The sequence below is a fragment of the Plecotus auritus genome (genome assembly GCF_963455305.1).
Source record: "Plecotus auritus genome assembly, chromosome: 12".
Classification (NCBI taxonomy): domain Eukaryota; kingdom Metazoa; phylum Chordata; class Mammalia; order Chiroptera; family Vespertilionidae; genus Plecotus; species Plecotus auritus.
In genome coordinates, this window is record NC_137778.1 from 26,209,394 (window position 1) to 26,234,122 (window position 24,729).

Sequence of the window (24,729 nt, forward strand, 5' to 3'; positions counted from 1 at the left end):
ACAAATTTTAGAATTAGTTTGTCAATTTCTACAAAAGAACCTTGTAAGATTTTGGTTGAGATTACATTTAACCTATACATCAACTTTTGGATAATTGATATCTTAAAAATATTGAGTTTTCTGATCCATGAACATAATATATATCTGTCCACTTATTTACATCTCTTTAATTTTTCTGAGAATAAAGTGTTTCTTGAAGACAAAATAGTAATAAATGACAGTTAAGCTCCACATAGCAAAAACACAGGATTTAACTAAGTTTAATGGGGTGGCAAAAATGACAAATAGCTTTATATATTTCAAAATCCTCTCAAGAAAGTGAAATTTAGTAATTAATACCATAGTAATAACCAAAATTCATCATGAGTATTAAATACCACCCATTGTATCATTTAATATGTCAAAACAGTATATACTTTTAAAATATATCTCTTAATTAAAACTTGCATAGGGTAAAAATAAAATAAAGTATGATGCTAAGTTTCAGTTAAGTGGAAAATTCAGTATAAATGAATACTTCATTTTCAATGATCCCAAAAGATTGATGGTTCTCTACGAATGACATCCTTTATCTAGATAGTTACAGAAGTAAAACAGGCAGGCCAGGTCTCTCCTTCTGCCTGGGGAACTCCCTGAGTAAGATAAAGATAGTAGGAGTTTTTCTTTCACTACATTCAGGGCTTTGCAGTATGTTGTTTGATCTTGTTTGTGACTTCAGAAAGTGGCTGACAATGTGCAAATGCCTCTAAGAACTTCCCACAAGAAACACAATCTGTTTTCTCTGAGCTTTTTTTTTTTTTTTTTTTAAAAAAAAGGAAGCTTTGGTTTTCTTGTAGATGCACTTTGGTTTCATAGAGGAGAGATGAAAGTTGTCAGGTCTGTTTTTCTTTTTCTTGCAACACTAGGTAAATCTCCTCTTGCCTCATAGCTTTCGTTGTTGAAGACCCAATCAACATAGACAAGAGAGATGAAAGAAAACAGTAAAGGAATTTCAATCATGTTGGATAATTGTGTCATGAGTCACATTTTTCTAGATGAAAATGAGAAGCTGACAAATTGGAGGTCTTTTTAGATGAAAGAGTAAATATCATTATGATAAAAAAATTAAAAGGATGGCCAGGGTGTTAACTGAAATTAGATGTGTGACTAATTACTGGTAGATGTGTGAGAATATATTAATCAAGGTTGAGGCTGGACTTTAAGATTTCAGAGGTGAAGCAGCAGTTCCAAATGATGACAAAATTCAGCATGTGAGCGTAGGTGTCATTTGTCAAACCATAGTGTGCATCAAGGTTATTGAGTAGATAGCATCAAGGAACTTTGAGGCAGCTAGAGCATTGGGTGTTTTGTCCCCTAAACACTGAAGTTACTCAAGATAAGCATGACTAGGGAGTTGAGATGCAACCCTTGAATATGAGTAACTGACTGTGAAAATGGTAAATGACCCTGTCCAGGAGAGGTAAAGGATGGTGTAACAAAATTGCATGAATTTTGAATAAGGAAGGTATTATATCAAGGGTATAAGGGTAATCCTGTGGAGCAGCGGCTCTCCAATTTTACCATGCTTGGGATCACCAGGAGGGTATATTAAAACACACATTGCTAGGTCCAACCCCCAGAGTTTCCGTTTCAGTAGATCTGGGGTGGGACCAAGAAATTTGTGTTTCTAACAAGTTCCTGGGTTGTGGAACCATTCTTTCAGAACCACGGCTTTGGAAGCATCTATAATGAGAACTTGATAGAGCTGAACTTGTCGGATGTGGGAGAATAAGTAGCTTCCATAAGACCGGATGGGGGAAAAGGAAGTAGAGGTATCAGAGGAGAATTACATTTCTGGTTTCAATTAATGGAATAAGTGGAATAAATCTTTCATCAATGCAATTGAGGAGGGAAGGAACCTTATTCTGGTGGCTAGGAGCTTCCTGAGGACGTGGTGAAACAGTTTAAAGGAAGGTCAGCAAGGGGTGGGTTGAGGGTGTGGGGAAAATGCACTGTTTAAAGAATAAATTCCTCAGAGGCTGTGATTGAAGAGCATAGATGAGGATGTCTAGGTTGTGAAGCAAAGGCTAAGATGCAAAGGGTAATCCTAGAGCTGGGTCACCACCTGTAAACTTTGTTACTCTGAAAATGGAGCTTAAAGCACTTATCTCCCTGTGGAGAAACCAGGGGTGCTCTGAGATATGGGGCGTGTCCCAAAGTTCTCTGCTTATGTGGTTACTCAGCTCACAATCCCTTTACTTGAACATTGGTAAAGTGGAAGATGGAAACTCCTGGGGGATTTTTCTCCTCATTCAACAATGTTCAAGGGTGCTGGCCTTTGTGACATAGGCCCATGTGTAATATCAAGATTTGGGCTGATGTCTAGAGATGGCTAGCTTGTTTGGAGAGTACCTGGAATTTAGATAGTAACTAACTTAATACAAAAATGTAGGTCCTTTAAAAAGGTAACAAATCATTGAATGCTGGTAGATTTTTAATGATGCCTTGGAAGATTATTAATAGGAAACTCTCAACCTTTGTCCGTAGTAACATTATAAATCATAACTTAATTATAAAAGGTCATTTTTAAATAGCTCTTTCAAATTTTGACGAGTCCTACAGAGAGAGATACATTTATATGCCTTTTATACAAGGTGGTTTTTCTTCAGATTACTTGAAAGTTTCTGTTTGAATAAAAAGTTATTTTCTGATGAACCTACAAGAATTCATGTTGTGTAGAGTAGTGAAGGCCAGGGGAGGGGTGACAGGGGCTGGGGGAAGTAGACAATGGGTAGGGGGGTGGAGGACATCTGTAATAGTGTCAGCAATAAAATAAAGAGATTTTTTAAAAAGAATTCACGTTGTGGTGGTAAGGCTTCCTGAACTTGGTATGCAGTGACTAGTTTTAGAACTCGAGAAAATTATATTGACCACTGGCTTAATAATAAATTGAGATTACCCTACTCTCTTTCTGGTCTTTGTTTTGTTGTATCCCTTTCTAGCAAAACATCCTATACAATAAAAGGCTAATATGCAAATAGACCCAACAGTGGATCAACCGGAACAACCGGTAGCTATGACATGCGCTGACCACCAGGGGGCATGTGCGGAACATGGCGGGCATTGGCTGCGGCGGGATGGTAGAACAGGTGAGTGGGGGCGCCAGACCAAGGTGGGGCACCAGTTGCTGTCATCGGGGTGAGCCTCTGGTGGTTACTAGAAATTCTTTGCTCCCATGCACTGCTGTCCCGCCCAGTGCTCTCACCTGCTGCCAGCTCTGGCCCCACTCGGAGCCACCGCTCGCACCCACTGATGGTGCTGGCCACACTCGTATCCACTACTGGCACCAGCCCCAATCGCTCTGCACCATCAGCGGGTGTGAGTGGGCCTGGCGCTGTCAGCACGTTAGAGCGGCGGCGGGAGTGGGGCTGCCAACAGACAGGGAACTGAGGGCCACTGCAGGAGGGGCCAGGTGGAGGCACAAAGGATGGGCTGAGACCCACCCCTGTGTCTAATACAGTCTCACGGCCCACAGTTCCTTTCAAGGTGCATGAATTCATGCACTGGGCCCCTAGTCTATATATATAAAATCCTAAGTGACTGAACGACCAGTTGTAATGACATGCACTGACCACCAAGGGGCAGACACTCAATGCAGGAGCTGTGCCATGGTGGTCAGTGTGCTCCCACAGCCAACCTCCCATGGCCCCTCCCCCCGACCGGCTGGCTCCTCTCCCCAGCTGGCCAGCCCAAATTGGCCCCAATCAGGGCCACCGGCCAACCTCCTGTGGTCCCTCCCCCTGGCCAACCTCCTGTGGCCCTGATCAGCCCCAATCGCCAGCCAGGCTGAGGGACTCCACCTGTGCACGAATTCGTGCACCAGGCTTCTAGTTCTATAATATAAAAAAAGAAAATATTTTTCTTATTTTATGTTATTTATGTAGGTTTATTGTTTCATTTTATTGCTGTCATTTCATTTGAAAAAGGTTATAATTTGTCTGTTTCCCCCATTATTATTTAAAGTGCAGCTGAGTTTTATTCATTTACCTAAGCAAACAATATTAGGTTTCCAGGTCTGGGAATAACCCTCAGTGATTCATGGCTCCAACCTCTGGGTTTGAGGCTCTGACATTGGACTCACCCTTCCTTTTTCGTGAGGTGGCATGTATTTACAGCTGAGTAGTTTTATCAATTTGTTTTCTGCCTGTAGAATTTTGGGAGTACCAACAGTCTTTTATTTCATCCTCCATCTATCCATTTCAATCCAAGCTAACAGTGTATTTCTGGAAACTTGTGGGTCTCCTATGTATGTCATGGGGACTTACTCCATTAGACAAGAGACCCCTCCATTGGTCCCTAGATAATCCTATTTTTATTTGGCTTCTGCTGAGATGACTGAGGGGCTGCATAAGTCATACATCTAATCTCTTCAATGCACCGCCCGCCCCCTCCCCCACCATCTGACTAAACACAGTGATAGTTGGTGCTTTTCAAGGCATTAGCAAATGTTTGTCTAACCACACCCTTGGCTTTTTCAAAAGAGGATATTTTTCTAACAGTGAATCTTCTAATTTTAGCATATTTTGCAGTCTGAATAGACTGAGAATTTCCCAACTCATCCTCTTATTTCCATTTCAATTAATAATCCCCCTACAATTTATTACTGTCTTCACACATCCTACCCTATATAATAAAGAGCTAATATGCAAATGGTCATCACACCCTCACGTCTTCATACCCTCGAGCCAGAACTGCTCAGACACTCAACAATGGGGAGAGAGAAATGGGGACCAGCCAGGCACAAATGAGCTTATGAGAGGAATGGGGACCAGCTGGGCACAAATGAGCTCATGAGAGAGGAATGGGGACCAGCCAGGCTGCGACCCGGGAGAGGGACAAGCCACCCACCCTGGGTCCTGGGCACCAAGGGCTGCAGCTGTGGCCCAGGAGAGGGACAAATCACCTGCCCTGCGGTCCGGGGTGCCAGCACCTGCACCTGTGGCCTGGGAGAGGGACAAGCATCCCACCCCACAGTCCCGGACACCAGCACCTGCAACTGCAGCCTGGGAGAGGGACAAGCCACCTGCCCCATGGTCCCGGGCACCCATGGCTGTGGCCCGGGCAAAGCCACCCACCCACGGTCCCCTGTGGCTGCGGCTGGCCCGGGTGAAGCTGGCCAGGGTCCTGGGTGCCTGGGGCCAACCAGAGGGAGGAAAGCCTAGGTCCTGGGTGCCTGTGACTGGCCGGAAGAGGGAATCCTGGGTCCCGGGTGCAGGGCGAGGCAGAGGCATTTAGGGGCTATCAGGCTGGTAGGGGAGCAGTCAGGGGCGATTAAGCAGGCAGGCAGAGGTGGTTGGGGGCAATCAGGCAGGCAGGCAGAGGTGGTTAGGAGCAATCAGGCAGGTAGAGGGGTTAGGGGCGATCAGGCAGGCAGGTAGATGAACAGTTAGGAGCCAGTGTTCCCAGATTGTGAGAAGCAGTCAGACATCCCCCAAGGGGTCCCAGATTGGAGAGGGTGCAGGCCGGGCTGAGGAACACCCCCTCTCCCATGCACAAATTTTGGCACCGGGCCTCTAGTTTTACTATAAAAAGCCAGAAGAAAACAGGCTGCATGTTCAGCACTGCTTGGGAATCTCCTCAGCTAGATTTCCAAGTCCGTCACTTCTAAATTCTCCTTTCCACATAACTGCAGGACACAATTTAACTAAGCTTTCTGTCATCATATAACAAGGATCCCTTTTCTGTCAGTGTTCAATAACATGTTCCTCATTTTCACCTAAGCCCTCACCAGCAGCACTCTGGAATATCCATCCTTCTACTAAAAGTTTGTTAATGATAATTTAGGTATTCTCTAAGACAACAGGTTTTCTCTACATGCTCCTTACTTCTTCTTTTTTTTTTTTTTTAATATATTTTATTGATATTTTGCAGAGAGGAAGGGAGAGGGATAGAGAGCTAGAAACATTGATGAAAGAGAAACATCGATCAGCTGCCTCCTGCATGCCCCCTACTGGGGATGTGCCCGCAACCAAGGTACATGCCCTTGACCGGAATCGAACCCGGGACCCTTCAGTCCGCAGGCCGACGCTCTATCCACTGAGCCAAACCAGTTTCGGCTCCTTACTTCTTTCTGAGTCCGCACAGGCAGAGTCATTACCATCCATATTTCCACTTACAGTCTGTTCAAGGAAATTTAGCTTTTTTCTACCACGTTCTTCAAAGTTCTTCCAGCTTCTACAACTGCCCAACATCAAAACCACTTTCACATTGTTAGGTATTTGTGACAGCAGGATCCCAGGCTCAGTATCAAAATCTGTATTACTATCTTATTCCTACTGTATCAAATCACCACAAACTTAAGTGACTTAAAATAATAAAAATTTATTATCTTACTGTTTTGTAGGACAAATTTCATGGGCTAAAACCAAAGTGTCAATAGGGCTGCTTTCTTTCCAGAGGCTCTAGGGAGAATACATTACTTTCCTTTTCCAACTTCTAGAGGCTGCCTGCATCCTTCTGCTCATGATTCCTTATCTTCAAAGCCAACAGCAAAGTACCTCCAAATCTCTCTGACTCTGACACTTCTGTGTTTCTCTTATACGAATCTTTGTGTTTACATTGGGACTATCAGGATAATCTTCTCATTTGAATATCTTTACCTTAATCACATCTTCAAAGTCATTTTTACATCTAAGGTAACATATTCATAGATTCTAGGGGGCCATTATTTTGCCAAATACAAGATGGGAACTTAAGATTATTTTTTTTTTAATTTTCTTTTTTTTTTTTTATTGTTTGAAGTATTACAAATAGTAGTACATATGTCTCCTTTTTTTTTCCCCATTGACCTCCCCCTCGGCCTCCCCTACCCCCCAGTACATGCCTTTACCTGCCCCTCCCCACCCCCCAGTGTCTTGTATCCATTGGTTATGCTTATATGCATGCCTACAAGTCCTTCGGTTGATCTCTTACAGCACCCGCCCCCCACAACCTCCCCTGCCTTCCTGCTGTAGTTTGACAGTCTGTTCAATGCTTCTTTGCCTCTGTATCTATTTTTTCTCCCATTTCTTTGCTTGTCCTCTTTTATAATGTATTCATCATTTTAGTGCTATAAATTTTTCTCTCAGTGCTGCTTTGGTTGCATCCTATAATTTTTTTATGTGTTGTATTTTTTTCACTCAGCTTTCCTGAATTTCTCAACAACAAAACTGGAAGCTAGGAGACAAGAGAACAGAAATTTCAATTTTCGAATGATAATGGTTTATAATCTGGAATTTGCTACCCAGTATGAATAAAATTTGTAAGGCAATTTTAACAAGTAACTCCCCCCACCCAACTTCAGTGGTTTAATAAAATAAAATGAAATTTTATTTCTTGTTCATGGAACAGAACAAGATAAATGTTCCCAGGTAGTGGATAGCCTTCCATTTATTGATTCAGAGATCCAGCCTCCTATAATTTTATGGTTTTCCCTCCTCTTGGAACTTGCAATCCTCTGCCTTCAGATTGTGGAAGTGAGGAAGAGAGAATGGAGGAGACACACATATTTACTAAGCTCATTGATCTGGAAGTGACTCATATCACCATCCTTCACATACCATTAATAAGAACTAGACATCTGCCACCTCCTAGAAGCCAGGAATCAACTCAATAGCCTGTGTAGCCAATAACTTCCCATCAACAACTCTTTAGATGAAAGGAATAGCACAAATGGCTGGTGGAGAGCCAGCTATTTCTGCCACACAAACCCAAATATCAGCTGACTGTCCAAGAATAAAAATATTTTTAGACAAGTGAGGTCTCATATGACTTTTCTTCCATGTGTTCATTACCGGGAAGCTCCTTGAAGAGATACTCCAACAGAATAAGGAAATGAAGACATCAATGGCGGTCAGGGATACAACATACAGAAGAGAGGTGATGGAAAGCCCCAGGGTATAGGAAGGGGGATCCCAGGGTGGCAGGTGTGAACCAGGCTTTGAGTCCAGATCTAAGCAGGCATTCAGAGGACTCCAAGAAAGAGATTTCCAAGAAGATAAAACTAACAAAACATTCTATGATTTAAAATTATTAGGAGGATTTACATTTATGATAAAGAACCTTAGAAAACCAAAACATACCAAAGACAGAAAATTATTAACTCTAGAGGGGGAAAACAGAAAACAAAAAGTTGTACAAGAAAGAGACATTTAATTGTAGTTTCCTAGATGGTGTGGTATAAAAAAAACATGTATTAAATCTTTGCCCCGTTTCCTGGCACAAAGCTCCCTTGGAATTTCCTTAGTGATACAACTGTCCTTTGTTATTCATAACAATCTCCTTTCAAACATACCTCAGTTATTCTAATGAAGTGACACTAGTGGGCCCCTAGATAGGATCAGGACAGGAGCTGGTACCAAAGGACCCAACCACGTGGTAAGGTTGAATTTTCAGCACCCCCTCCCAACCTCCAGGGGAAGAAGGGGCTGGAGATTGAGTTTAATTGCTAATGGTCAATGATTTAATCATTCATGCCTCAGTAATGACATTTCCATAAAAATCCCTAAACAATAGCATTCAAGAGCTGCTTCTGGGTTGACAAACACACGGAGGTGATGGGAGAATGGTATGCCCAGAGAGGCCTTGGAAGTGCTGTGTCTCCTTTCTCCCCACATACCTTTCCCTATGCGTCTCTTTCATTTGGCTGTTTCTGAGTTGGATCCTTTATGATAAACTAGTAAGGATAAATAGAGCCCTCTCCAGAGTTCTGTGAGTCACTACAGCCAGGTATCACACCTGAGGAAGGGGTTGTGCCAACTCCTGGACTTGTAACCAATTCAGACAAAAGTAGAGGTCACCTGGGGACATGACACTTGTCCTGGGGACATGACACTTGTAACTAATATATGAAGTGGGGACAGTGCTGGGGTACTGAGCTCTTCAACTTGTGGAGTTCAACCCGAGGAGTCACCTGCAGATTTGGCTGGTGTCAGGGAAGAGGAAACACCCCAGATGTGGCTCGGCTTTGATTTTTTAGTGCTTCATAATTATTATAATACAAACTGAATACTGAGATTACCAAAATTACAATATAATTATATCAATATAATTATAATATAAAAATAACTGAAAGAGAAAATGTGTGTGTGTGTGTGTGTGTGTGTGTGTGTGTGTGTGTGTGTGTGTGTTGGGGTGGAGGCTCAAAAGGAGCACTAAATCCTTACCTTCCTTAATGCAAAGTCAATAGATAATGCCTAAAATTGAAACAAATAAAAACATAGCCTTATATCAATGTTACGTAGAAATATGAAGGTAAATGTAAAAGGAATAGCCTATAGGAGGCAGGAATAGGGTTAGATAGAGGAGAGTTAGAAGAACCACTTTATTTTATAAGACATCTTCTAGAATTGTTTTGTCTTTTTAAACTATGTATTTGCGTGACTTTGATTAATATGAAGCAAATTTATTTTTGAAAACAACTACAGAAGCTCAGCCTAGAGCAGTGGTTCTCAACCTTTCTAATGCCGCGACCCTTTAATACAGTTCCTCATGTTGTGGTGACCCCCAACCATAAAATTATTTTCGTTGCTGCTTCATAACTGTAATTTTGCTACTGTTATGAATCGTAATATAAATATCTGTGTTTTAACGATGGTCTTAGGCGACCCTGCTAGCGGTTCTCAACCTGTGGGTCACGACCCACAGGTTGAGAACCACTGCTGTAGAGCCTAAGACCATTGGAAAACATAGATATTTACATTACGATTCATTAACAGTAGCAAAATTATAGTTATGAAGCAGCAACAAAAATAATTTTATGGTTGGGGGTCACCACAACATGAGGAACTGTATTAAAGGGTCACAGCATTAGAAAGGTTGAGAACCACTGGACTAGAGAGATCTTGGATAGAGAAAGACTGAAGTCATGGAAGACAGTGGGCAGAGGGACTAGCTAGAAGCCGACAGCACCATGTAGGAAGAGAGAATCTGTACTGAATGAGGGCAGTTCAGTGGGAGGAAGAAGGACAGTTACAAGGTGGTCACAAGCCAATTAGGGAGGAAATAAAAGTAAGAGAGGAACATGTAGACTACAACATCTTTGTCTTTCATGACTGCATACATGGCAGTGCCATTCGTAGAGAGAGGAAATGTAGGGGGGAAAAGCAAATTAAGCAGAAAGATGAGGTGAGTTTTGGTCATGATGGATATGAGATGCTGTGTTCTGAGGCCAGAAGCGAGATCACAACTATAGACCTAGATTTACCAAGGAGCAGGGCAGTAGTGCCAAGTAACTGAAGCCAAGGTTGACAAAATAATATTGAGCAGGGTGAAGCTTGCAGAGTGATAAGAAAGTCAGCTCAGCCCTGGAGAATGCCAACTCACGAGCAGAGAAAGAAGAGGCACCGTCAAAGAGGGTAAACAGAGACAGAGATGCCCATGCCAAATGCAGTGGTATCTCAGAGTCCAGGAGGAAGAAGGGTGTCACAGGAGAGGAATCGGCAATGTCAGCATGAAAAGGAAGTGTGTAAAACAAGCATTAAGGCATCCATTATATTTGGCACAAGTGGTTTAAAAATAACAGGAAGTTAAGAGAACATGCTGTTGTAGAACAGTCTGCTAATAAAGGCAAGAGAAGTGGCAGAATCCACATGGGAAAAAGGGTCCAAGGAGAGCTGTTTGTGTGCTTGCTTAATGTGTATTTTTATGTTCTGATTACGAAAGTAAAATTTGCTTTAAAAAGAAAGTTTGCAATATGATTCAGCCATGAGAAAGGAGGATATTCTGTCATTTGTGACAACAGCAATGGACCTGGAGTCCAATATGCTAAGTGAGATATTAGACAGAGACAAATACTGTATGATCTGACTTATGTGTGGAATCTAAAAGAAGTCAAACTCATAAAAAAAAGAGAGAGAGAGAGAGAAATAGTGGTTACGAGGGCACTGGGGGATAAGACTGATGTTGTTTAAGAATACAAACTTGCCAACAAATAGTAAATAAGCCATAAAGATCTAATGCACAGTATAATGAATACAGACAACAATAGTGTACTATAATTATGTAATAATAGAGGCCCGATGCATGAAGATTCGTGCAAGAATGGGCCTTCCTTCCCCTGGCTGCTGGCCCTGCCTTCACTCTGGCCGGAGCCACCTTTCCGCTCCAGCCGGAGCCTGCCTTTCCACCTTCCCACGCTGCCCAGAGGCCTGGAGCGGCTGGGATGGTGCAGAACACCTGGGTCATCGCCATGGCGATGACGCAAGTATCCCACCCTGCCCCTGGCTGCTCGGTGCCTGTGTATGCAAATTAACCCACCATCTTTGTTGGGTTAATTTGCATACTCACTCCTAATTGGCTGGTGGGTGTTGCGAAGGTACGGTCAATTAGCATGTTACTCTTTTATTAGTGTAGATGATAAATATTACAATGGCAATCATGTGACAATCTACAAATGTATCAAAGTAACACATTGTACACCTTAAACTTATACAAAACATGTTATGTGTATTTTAAAAAATAAAATTTAGAAATAAATATAAAGATGATATTTTGATAGATTATCTATACAGTTTGCACCCCCACTCCTTTTAGCCTTGTTTTTTCATCATTTAAACTAAAGAAAACATATACATTTTCTCAAGGGAAGGAGAATAGTTTAGAAATGGAGAGAAAATTATTTGGGGTTTCAAACCCAAAGATTTGTCATTTGTAAGAGACTAAGATTTTGAGATATGAGGACATTTTACCTCACAGAACTCAACACACCTACCTTGTGCCACAACTACAAAATGTGGAAGGATGTGTGGTATATAAGAATCAATTTCTCCACTACAGAGAAGCCTCCAGACTTGGAGAAAAAAAAGAAAAAATAAAGGATTGGCCATACTGATGTATCCCTGAGACAGGGCCTGCCCAAGGAGCTGTGTCCAGTTCAGAATTGAGGGATTGGGAACAAGACAGAAAACCTAGGGGAGCTTGAGAAATCCCAGAGGAGATGAAGCCTGTGCCTGGCTCCCTATATGTAACCTGAAAAAAATGTCAAATTCCAGGGAGTTCCAACACCTAGCATAGGAACAGTGAAGGGGGCATGACTACATGGACATTTGGCACTTACACAACCTTATAAAATTTCTTGTATCCTGGGTGGCTAAGGAACAACCCAAGAGGGCCATGGGATTAGCAGAGAGAAAACTAGACTCAAGGAGGCCTGAAGCAAGATAGGAAAGCAGTGCCATGAACTGTGTGGACAGATACCAGAGGCTAGACAGGAAATGATACTTGACTTTCTGCCAGTCTAGACAGATGATGACTGAGAGCTAGTTGGTTCCAGAGCCCACTGCCTTGGACTGTGGAATATTCTGGAAGTTAGTCACAGCTCCAGGAATGCTAGGAGTACACTGCTACCTCCCAGAACAACTGAGGGCTTGAAAAAGAACTTAAGTGTAATAAGAAAAACTAACAAAAAAAGTTGTGTGTTGTTTTTTTCTTGCCTCTACTTATGGACTGAGACTTGTGCTCATTATACATATGAAAATATAAAGATGAAAGTATAAATACCCCATAATACCAGCACTGAGTAAAAACTACTTTTTGCAATTTGCTTTACTTGTATAGTCTTTTTTCTCATTGAATGTATTGGGGTAACATTGGTTAATAAAATTTTATAGATTTTAGGTGCATAATTCTATTATACCTCATCTGTATATTATATTGTGTGCTCACCTCCCAAAGTTTATAAATCTATTTGTGTGTATATCCTATATAATAAAGAGGTAATATGCAAATTGACTCCAACACACAAGATGGCTGTCCCCATGTGGTCAAAGAAGGCCGCCCCCAAGTGGACACAAGATGGCTGTCACAAGATGTCCAGCAGGGGATGGTAGTTGGGGGCGACCATGCCAGCAGGGGAGGGCAGTTAGGGGTGACCAGGCTGGCAGGGGAGGGCAGTTAGGGGTGACCAGGCTGGCAGGGGAGGGCAGTTAGGGGCAATCGGGCCAGCAGGGGAGTAGTTAGGTGTCAATCAGGCTGGCAGGGGAGTGGTTAGGGGGTGATCAGGCTGGCAGGCAGAAGCAGTTAGGGGAAATCAGGCAGGTAGGCAGGCGAGCGGTTGGGAGTCAGTAGTCCTGGATTGTGAGAGGGATCCCCCTCCCTCATGCACGAATTTTGTGCAACGGGCCTCTAATATATATGCCTTATAACCCAGCGATTCCTGGGAATATAACCACCAAAATACAAAACACTAATTAAAAAGAATATATGTACCCCTATGTTCATTGCAGCATTATTTACAATAGCCAAAATTTGGAAGCTGCCCAAGTACCCATCAGTAGATGAGTAGATAAAAAAGCTGTGGTACATTTACACAATGGAATACTACTTGGCCATAAAAATGAGGAAAATCTTACCTTTTGTGATAGCATGGATGGACCTGGAGACTATTATGCTAAGTGAAATAAGCCAGTCAGAGAAAGATAAATGCCATATGATTTCACTCATATGGGGAATCTAATAAACAAAATAAACTAATAAATAAAATAGAAATAGACTAATAGATACAGAGAATAGACTGACAGCTGTTAGAGGGGCAAGGGATTGAAGTGGGGGGGTTATAAAGGTGAAGGGATTAAGAAAAAATACCTCATAGATATAGACAACAGTATAATGAATGCAAGATAAAAGGGGGGTGGGGGATATAACAGAGGTTAAAGGGAGGATAAATGATAATGGAAGACTTGATTTGGGGTGGTGAACACACAATACAATATATAGACGATGTATTATAGAATTGTGCACCTGAAACCTGTATAATTATATTAACCAATGTCACTCCAATAAATTTAATAATAAAATATAATAAACAAATTACACATTGACATTTAGGCTTTGGGAAGAGGCACAATTGTATTTAATAGTAAAATTTCTAATCCCCCGTAAGTTATATTTCTAAGTAGAGAAAAGTGTGTGTGTGCCGGGGGGAGGGGTCACTAAGAGAATAAATATTTTAAGAGTATTTACCAAAAAATTGACAAAGAAAAAAAGTATTAAAAAAAGAGTATTTACATACTATCAAATTGCCTTCCAGAGAGATGGCACCCATGGCCATTTCTAAGAGGGCCTATTTTAATGCAGTGAGAGTTGTAGTTACTAGTACATGGTATAAATATCGGAGAGATTTGAACATGTTTAGGCTTTAAAGATTTAACTATTAGAGAAGGAGAGACTGAAAACACAAAATGGGGAGGCAGTGACTGATGAATCCTAGTCCTGGAGAAGATAGAAGAGGGAATTTAATGTATAGGAAGCAAAATTATCATTAGGCAAATTTTTTAAATAAATAACACCAACTCAGAGTAGTAGGAAGGGCGTTAAAGATGTAAACAGATATAATGAAGTTTCAAGGTAAAGGGATCGTGAAAATTAAATAAATATCAAATTACCACTTTCCTACAGGCAAGGCTATCAACTATGAGAATAAGGACTGAAGGCTAAGAGTCTTGATATTTTTCCTCCAAATGTCCCAGAACACTGACTCATATAAGTGCTAATACCAAACTGAATTTCTGAGTTAAGAAATTCTAAAATATCTCTTTAAAATAGTGGTATATTATTTATTAATATTCTTTTGAGATCTGGCATTAATCTCAGATATCTTGTATTGGAATAGAATAAACTTATTTGCCTACCCTTTGACAAATCATTGCATAATTACTTTGATGTCTCCTCTTGTAGCATTGAAACATGAATATTTAATTATAACTTACTTGTCAAACAGAATATCAAAATATGTAAACTAAATTACTGAAAATAGCCCTGACTGGTTTGGCTCAGTGGATAGAGCGTCAGCCTGTGGACTGAAAGGTCCCAGGTTGGATTCCGGTCAAGGGCATGTACCTTGGTTGCGGGCACGTCCCCAGTAGAGGGTGTGCAGGAGGCAGCTGATCAATGTTTATCTCTCATCAATGTTTCTAACTCTCTCTCCCTCTGCCTTCCTCTCTGTAAAAAAATCAATAAAATATATTTTTTTAAAAAATACTGAAAATATATCTCATTCAGTTATACCTAGTAGTTACTATTAGTTTCCAGCTTTTTACAAAAAGGGTTTTTAAAATGCATATATTTTGTGTCTCAATGGTTTTCCAAAATAGCTTCCCAAGTATGCCACTTTATGGAAAAATAAAAATAATACCATACATATTGTTCATTTATCATACCTGAAAGAACATCAAATTGAAGACTTTCATAATTATATTTCTATCATCAAAATATCATAATAAGATCAGAATTAATTTTCATATCTGTATCTGGGAAAAAATCTAATGATAAGACTGAAAATTGTGGTAGCAACAGCCTTTGACCTTCTAAAGCAAAGCCAGTAGGCAGAGCAGTAAATATTTAAGTCTTGAGGGGCGGAGGGTGGGCCATATAGTTTCTGTTGAAATTGCTCAACTCTGCTATTATAAACAACTGTAAACAATACTAAATAAGTGCTGTGCCTGTGTGTAAATAAACCTTAATTTACAAAACAGGCAGCAAGCCAGACCAACCCCTATTCTAAACAAGAACATTTTCCCCAATCACTTTACTTTTTTTATGCTGATGCAACCTTAGACTCAAACCATGTGGAAATTACCTTAGATGTACAAACTAAAGGCCCAGCCTATGACTTTATTTCACAATGTACTGTCTAATTACTGATTCCTTTGGCACAAGCTCTATGATAACATAATCCTATCTAATAAAAGAGTAATATGCAAATTGACCATCACTCCAACACACAAGATGGCTGCCCCCATGTGGACACAAGATAGCCGCCACAAGATGGCCAGCAGGGGAAGGCAGTTGGGAGGGACCAGGCCTGCAAGGGAGGGCAGTTGGGGGTGATCAGGCCTGCAGGGGAGGGCAGTTAGGGGTGACTGGGCCGGCAGAAGAGGGCAGTTGGGGGTGACCAGGCTGGCAGGGGAAGACAGTTTGGGGGGACCCAGGCCTGCAGGGGAGGGCAGTTGGGGTGACCAGGCTGGCAAGGAAGGGCAGTTAGGGGTGACCGGGCCAGCAGGGGAGGGCAGTTGGGGGTGACCAGGCCTGCAGTGGAGGACAGTTAGGGGTGACCATGTTGGCAGGGGAGGGCAGTTAGGGGTGACCAGGCCCGCAGGGGAGGGAAGTTAGGGGCAATCGGGCTGGCAGGGGAGCAGTTAGGCATCAATCAGGCTGGCAGGGGAGTGGTTAGGGGGTGATCAGGCTGGCAGGCAAAAGCAGTTAGGGGAAATCAGGAAGGCAGACAGGCGAGCGGTTGGGAGCCAGCAGTCCTGGATTATGAGAGGGATCCCAGATTTTAGAGGGTGCAGGCTGGGCTGAGGGACACCCCCGCCCCCCCGTGCACAAATTTCATGCACCAGGCCCCTAGTCATATAATCATTTATGAAATGATTTTTTAAATCCTCACAGGAGGTTATGTTTTACTGATTTTAGAGAGAGGGGAAAAGGATGGGGGGGAGAGGGAGAGAAAGAAACATCCATATATAAGAGAAACATCAATAGGTTGCTTCCCATACACCCCCCTGGCCAGGGATCTAACCCACAACCTAGGTATGTGCCATGACTGGGAATTGAACTGGCAACCTTTCTGTCTACTGGACAACACTCCAACCTACTGAGTCACACTGGCCAGGGCTTACAAGAAACTTTTAATAACAACTTTCTTTATTATAGTCCTGAAAGTTGTATCTCTGACAACAAACTTATGTTTCCTTAATTTAATGTTGACAGCATGTCAGATTTGTCAGATTTCCTGCTTTTAATAAATCTAATTTATTAACTATTACATTAAATTTTTAAAGTTTTAAATGGGTTTGCATTTTAGTAAAGTGTATTTTTCCATATTTGGTTATCAGTACACTTAGTTTATACCCTCATTTTGATACTAAAATAAAGTTGCATAATTAACTTCAAAATTAAAATGACAAAATACCATAGAAATGGCATTATTATCATCAATAGTGGCAATCCATCAAACTGCTGTAAGGCTAGGACTTTTTTTAAATTTCATTCTTGGGGTACAATGACCAGAAAAGTACTTATGGTACAGAGCAATACACATATGAAGCCAGAAGTAGGGAAAATGGTGTTCTTGAAAGTTACAAGCATTCAGGTTGGTTTCCTTAAGAGAAGTGCAGAATAACCTGGGGGTGGGGGGCATGGGGGTGTAAGGGGAGACTTATTTGTTTGGAGAAACATTCTAATAAACCTTTACTTACGTAAAAATACACCCCATGTTTAGTCTGGAAGAGAAAATGGCTCCAAGGACAGCCGAATTTCTCCGTTTAACAGACAAACAGAATTTTGGCATTCTCTCCCAGTGGGACTCATGGAAAAAGAGGCAAAAACAAGGCCTGAGAAAAGAGGGGGTAGGCGGACCGAGAGAAGTTGTGGTCTGAGGTCTAGGCTGAAACAAGAAAAAAGGCTGGTGAGAAATTTGCTATGCTGCAGGCTGTCAAGGAACTATGTAATAGTGAGTTATACCTTATTCTTGCATTGTGCAGTAATCCACTGTGCTAGGCCCAAATATACAACAGAAGTCAATTACTAGTAAACACAGTAGCTTTTGGCCAATGAAGGGGATGGATCCATGATCATCCATGGAATGAAGTGGTAGAGAGAGGAGAGTAGCCAGGAGAGGTGAGATAGGAGAGGACTCCAGGGTTGGGCCAGGGGTGGGGTGAGGGGGCAGGCATACAGACCTCAAGGTGTTCAAGATAACTGGTTCTCCACCCACTTTCCTGACCATGCCTTCTCAACTCCTGTGTTGGCTCCTCATTTTCTGAACTTTAAACCAGCAATTTTCAACAGGAGTGCTGAAAGAATTTTTAAAACATGAAATACCTGACTATTTAGTCAGGGACACTGACCTCTTTTCCCTGAGACTGTCAAATAAAGAAAAAAATGAGAACAGCCAACACAATAGCCATTCTGTGTGAATGAATCAAAATTATACCTATTTTTTAATTAATTAATTTTTTTATTGATTAAGGTGTTACATATATGTCCTTCTAGCCCCATTGCCCCCCAACCCCCCCCATGCCCTCACGCCCCCCCCCCCCCCCGTTGTCTGTGTCCATTGGTTAGGCTTATATGCATGCATACAAGTCCTTTGGTTGATCTCTCCCCCTTACCCCCACCATCCCCTACCTTCCCTCTGAGGTTTGACAGTCTGAAAGATGCTTCTCTGTCTCTGGATCTGTTTTTGTTCATCAGTTTATATTGTTCATTATTTTCCATAAATGAGTGAGATCATGTGATATTTATCAAAATTATACCTATTTTTTGTCAGATGGGCAGAAAATACATTTTTTGTTGTGCTGCAGAATTTTAGTAATTAGTTTATGTGTGCTGTGAGATGAAAAAGGTTGAAAATTGCTGCTCTAAACCTTAGTTGGGTACCAGTACTCAGTCCTCAAACCTCTTCACCTCCCTGCTTATATTCATTTCCTAAGTCAGGGCCTTTCAAAATGTGGGTGCAACCCATTAGTGGATTGTAAAATCAATCTAGAGGATCATGACCAGTGTTTTTAATGAGATAAAAAAAATATACAATTGAAAATGGCAGAGTACAACCTATGTGGTAATGATCAAGTTTGTTTCATGAAACTTTTGAATCCGTGTGTGTGTGTGTGTGTGTCTGCCACATTGTATTGTGACATGCATTTCTTACTGCCGCCTGTGGTCCAGAAAGTTTGAAAAGCACTGTCCTAGGTGATTTCATCCAGTGTCATGGTTTTCAATACCACTTCTATGGTAAAGATTCACACATACAAATTTACATTTTAAATGAAACTGGATTGCCAAACTGCAGCTACTTAGTTGCATCTCAGACTGGATGTCTGTCAAGTGTTGCAAACTAATATGACCAAATCTGACCCTCTGCTACTCCAATCTGCTCCATTTCAGAATTGGGCAATTGTGTCTTTCTGGTTCCTTAACTTCTCTCTCAGACCCCACATTCAATACATCATCAAATTCTGTATTAAGAATCTTACTACTTCTCACCACCCTCATGGTCTCCACCCTAACCCAGCTGTACCCTGGTGTCTTGCCCAGGTTATTTTAGATTTAATCAGCTTGTAGAGATAAACGTTTCTTGTTTTCTCTCTCTAGGCGATGTGGCTCTAGAGGGTGTGGGCCGCTTCTTCCTTGCGTTGGTGAAGAAGCACAAGGGCTCTGAGCGTCTCTTAAAGTTGCAAACCCAGCGCGGTGGCCGCACTCTCCCCCAGGACGTGCAGAGGCCTCCCCAAGGTGAGTGGGCAGAACTCAGGGCACCAGGGAAGCCACCCTGGCCTTGGAGAGGAACCTGAACCAGGCCCTTGTGGACCTGAGTGCCCTCTTGCCCAGGTTATTTTAATTGCCTCCTTCTTCTTTCCTTGACCTTTTACGTCTGTTTTCAAAAGAGCAACTGAAGTACCCCTGTACAAACATAAATCAGAGCATCTCCCTTCTCTAACGTAGGGCTTACGAATCTCATGCAAAGTTCCTACAAGGACTACTACGCCCACCACTCCTCTCTGGCCTTATGGAATACTACTCTCCTGTTGTTGTTCTCCCTCCAGACTCTGTCTCCTTGCAGTTCTTTGAGATCACCAGATGACCTCCTACCTCAGGGCCTTGGCACATGCTATTCAAAGCTTCTTACACCAGATACCTATATGGCTGATTCTATCATTGTATTTAGGCCTTTATTTAAAGGTCACCTCATAGGCAGATTCTCCCTCTACTCATCATCTGTGTTTTCCTATTTTATTTTTATCCATAACATATAACTATGAATATCAGAAGGCTTAGATTTTTAAGACTTATATTTACTCACAAAAGGAGTGAACAATATCAAAACCAAAGATGCTGTACACATAGTAGGGCTTATGAGAAAAGAGAGAATAAATAAATGAATTAGGATAAAAGTGAGAGCAATAAGAACATCAAAGTCTGACAAAAACCATTAAAACTTAAAGTGAGAAAAATTATTAAAATTTGAAAAAAAAGTCCAAAAAGCCTGAACCTGCAAACAAAATTAATGTCACAACAAAAATAGCTATAAGAATTAAACTTAAAAGGCAGTACCCTCAAAAACCCCTCTTACAAAAGACCTTGTTACTAAGTTGATTTTAAAAATAAAAATATGGTCCTGGCTGGGTGGATCAGCTGGTTGAAATGTCATCCCATACACCAACAAGGCGGTGGGTTCAATATCTGATCAGGACACATACCTAGGTTGCAGGTTCGATCCAAGTTTGGGGCATGTGCTAGAGGCAACCAATTGATCTCTCTCTCTCTCTCTCTCTCCCTCTCTCTCTCTCTCTCTCTCTCTCTCTCTCTCTCTCTCTCTTTCTCCCTCCCTCCTTCCCTCCCTCCCTCCCTCCATCCCTCCTTCCCTCCCTTTTTCTCTCTCTGAAAATCAATGGAAACATATTATTGGGTGAGGATTAAAAATATAAATAAATAATGTATCTTATAAATTTTAAAAAGCCAAAACTGAATAACATAAGAAGCTTAAAATGTAGGAGAAAAAGCTATGAGAGATTTAGAGTTAAAACATTCCATTGAGGTAAAATATTTAAAAGTAAAAAATAAATGGGTTTACAAATTAACCAAAATTGAAGACTAAGGAATTACATAAGAGAAACAGGTTAGAGAAAAATTAGTATGTAAACAATAATACAAAGTTTAAATTCTAGAAATATAGGTGAAGAGGGAAGAGGAAGGCAGCTGGAACTGTCAGGAGTGAGGGTCTGAGAAAAGTCCTTGGGGATCATCTTCTGCTCAAGCAAAGAGGGTGGGAGGGTGGGGGACTGGAGTCTCCCTCTCATGTATTTCCTTCTCTGCCATTTATGACTCATACCACCCCAAAATGAATGTTCTGAATACATAGATGACATTGAACTTCCAAGCACCTAGGTAATAAGATCTAAAACTCAGTAGCTGCACATTCAAGACCCTCTAGAATTTGTCTAGATATAGTAGGACTGTCCTTCCAACCCTATATCCAGTCTGATCTTCCACATCTTCCCAACATGAGCCCTCCTCTCTATGAGTCCTTAATTTCCCATGACATTCCCACAGCCATGCCCTGCTCACATGGCCTCACCTGCCTGGCACAGACCCCTCACTCTTCTCAGGAATTCCCCCATGAACTTCATCAGCTGCCTCCAGTGTTCATGTGTCCCACGGCCATTTACAAGACTACAGAAAGTGGGTCGCCTTGATACTTAAATAATAGAAGGGATGATGCCAAGATCTGAATGCTAGAGGGAAAATGGTACAGTGATGACAAAAGGGAGAAAGACAGGAGACTTGGGGGCTTGAGGGAGTGGCAGCATCAGGTAAGGGAAACAAAGATATGACACCTAGAACATCATAGGTGCTCACAAGAAACAAGGACCTTTGTGAGTGAAGCCAGAAGAGCAGGCAATAACCAAAAAAAAAAAAGAGTTCAACAAGCCTATTTTCAGGGGCAGGAAATGCTAAACAGTTTTGGAACACTTTGAACATGATTAAAAGCAAACCCACAGCCGCGTTATATGAACCTTCAGCGCCTCGGCTGCTAAGCGAGTTACAGTAAAATCCAAAGTGGGGCAGAACAGCAACTCTGTGTGGGAGTTCAAACCACATCAGTTCCAGGCGGGGGGGATTGCCCCGGGGACAGCCAGGACTTGTCCAAGGTTGGAGCGTTTGACCAGAAGTGGCAGGGCCACAGTGACCAGGGGGCAAATGCAATGCCAAGGGTTTCATACAGGAGGATAATGGACAGCCAGCAGCTTAGTGCCTCTACAGCTTCAAATATGACTTGGCCGAGACTTGATGGGTGGGAAGGATGCAGATGAGTGGCCAGGGAAGGAGATTGCATTTTAGGAGGGAAAACACCCTGAGCAATAGCCTAGGCCTCCCTCTTTGGGGCAATCACGGATCCCCCACAATTGATCACCCTGCCACCAGTGGCCTGGGCCTCCCTCTGCAGGACGATGGTGCGGTGATGGCGGGGCCCCTCGACCAATCACATCACACCCACCTTGGCTGGCCTGGTGCCAGTGTGTGTCATAGTGTGGTCGTCTGGACTGTTGTTCTGCTGTTCTGCCGTTTGGACGATTTGCATATTACACTTTTATGATATATACTAGTGACCCGTCGTGCATGAGACCCCTACTCACCCCGCCCCCCGCGCCATGGGACCGCCCTGAGTCCCGGAGTCCCGCCCCGCATGGCTGGTGTAAACGCAGGATGGCCCTGAGTCCTGGAGCACCGCCCAGATGCCCACCCTTCCAGTCATAAAAAAGAAGGAAATCCTGCCATATCTGACAATATGAATGAACCTGGAGGACATTATGCTTAGTGAAATAAGCCAGTCACAAACGAACAAATACTGCTGAATCCACTTATGTGAAGTATCTAAAATAGTCAAACTCATAGAAACAGAGAGTAAGATGGTGTTTGCCAGGCGCTGGGGGAGAAGAAGTGGAGAGTTGCTGTGCAATTTCAGTTATGCCAGAAGAATGAGTTCCAGCTCTACGCTACGACTCAGCTCTTAAAAGGATAAAAGCATGGTTCTTGAGGTGCCTCGAATCTTCAAACTCAAGCGAGTTATTATCTACAGACTTTGAAAAGCATTCGAGGGACACGCCTACACCCTCCCTCGAAATTTCCAGCATGCCATGCTTATCTCCCCCCACCCCACCCCCGCCTGGGGATCGGTGCCATATGTACCATGGCCCTCATGTTGGCTGATTCCCGCGTCGCAGAACTTCTCACAGAGCTCCATCGGCTGATCAAACAAACACAGGAAGAGCGTTCACGGAGTGAGCACAACTTAGAAGACCCATGAGCAGATGCAGACAGAGAACAAGATCTCTCCCTATTACCGGACAAAGCTGCGTGGCCTCTCTACAACTGCCAAAGCCAATGCAGAGGCTGAGTGCAACATCCTCTGGAAAGCCCTAGATAAGATTGCGGAAATCAAGTCTCTGTTGGAAGAGAGGCGGATCATGGCCAAGATTGCGGACCTGTACAATGACTCAGAGCCCCCTCAGAAGACCATGCGCAGAGGGGTGCTGATGACCCTGCCGCTGTGGATCGGGAAGCCTGGTAACAAGCCGCCCCCACTCTGCGGGGCCATTCCGGCCTCTGGGGACTACGTGGCCAAACCTGGAGACAAGGTGGCTGCCCAGGTCAAGGCCAAGGATGGGGATGAGCAGTGGATCCTGGCAGAGGTGGTCAGTAATAGCCATGCCACCAAGTATGAGGTCGATGACATTGATGAAGAAGGCAAAGAGAGACACACCCTGAGCCAGGGGCACATCATCCCACTGCCCCAGTGGAAGGCCAACCCTGAGACGAACCCGAAGCCTTATTCCAGAAGGAGCAGCTTGTGCTGGCCCTGTATCCCCAGACCTCCTGCTTCTACCATGCCCTGATCCACACCCCCACAACTGCCCCAGGATGACTATTCGGTCCTGTTTGAAGACACTTCCTATGCAGATGGTTACTCCTCTCCCCTCAATGTGGCCCAGAAGTACGTGGTGGCTTGTAAGGAGCCCAAGAAAAAGTGATGCAGGCTGGCAGTCTCCTGCCACCTCAAGGGGGCATGCAACAAAACATTATGTGATGAAATAATTGTTCTTCCCCTTAAAAAAAAAAAAAAAAAAAAAGAATGAGTTCCAGAGATCAGCTGTTCAACATAGTGACAATACCATACTGTGTACTTGAAAATGTAGGAGGGTAGCCCTGGCCAGTGTGGCTCAGGTTGGTTGGGTATCATCCTGTGTGCACAAAAAGGTTGCCAGTTCAACTCCCGGTCAGGGCACATGCCTGGGTTTTAGCAGGGGGCGTGCAGGAGACAGCCAATGATGTTTTTGCTCTCACTTCAATGTTTCTCTCTCTCCCTTTCTCTAAAAATCAATAAATTTTTAGAAAGAAAATATAAGAGGGTAGATTTCATGTTGTCTTCTTATCACAATAAAACACAAAGACAGTTCCTAAAAAAAAACAAAACAAAAAAAAAAAACTCTGTAGGTAATAAAAAATATGTACTGTATAACACTAATTTTCTTTGACAGTATCTCTTCACTTAAAAATATACCACAAATCAGTATTTCAAATTCTTAAACAGATATGAAACTATTATCTGACCTATTCAAAATAACATTTTTGGGGAAAAATACCAAATTTAACTTCACTAGATCAAGGTACAAACTCTGTTAATGGCTGTGGGACTTTGGAAGTCATTAATCTTCTTGCCTCTTCATCTATAAAAAGGGATTACACTAGTTTTCCTACCAAATTTGGATAACTAGGATTCAAGATTTTAAAAATGCTTTTGTGATACTATTTGCATGTGCTGTGGGACTGCTCCCTGGTTCCATCAGAGAAGTCTTGTCAGCTGTTGTAGGTTAGAGCCACCCTTACAGGGGGAAGTCCCCTGATCTCCCCTTTGTGACAGGTATGCTCCATTCAAGGTGTCTGTCTTAGCTCAGTTGCTAGCAGATTATTTCAGCACAGCAGATGAATGGCAAGAACAGCGATAATATGTTTATACCAGTCCCAGAAAAGAAAGTAATATTGTTTACTTTGGGTCTATATATCCTGGGAAATTTAAGATGCCAGAGCAGCTCATTCACAAACAGCAAACATCATTTTTAGTAGCTGCTATAACAAATACCATAGACTGGGTGGCTTACACTACAGAGTTTTATTTCTCCCATTTCTGGATGTTGGAAGTCCAAGATCAAGGTA

General features: G+C 42.5%; 1 pseudogene across 1 annotated transcript; it reads left to right on the top strand.

Moving 5' to 3' along the window:
* Nucleotides 1-22,705: 22,705 nt before the first annotated feature.
* LOC308237555 (SAGA-associated factor 29-like) lies at nt 22,706-23,546 on the top strand (annotated as a pseudogene). Its single transcript has one exon. The product of its transcript is annotated as an SAGA-associated factor 29-like (transcript).
* The last annotated feature ends 1,183 nt before the right edge of the window (nt 23,547-24,729 follow it).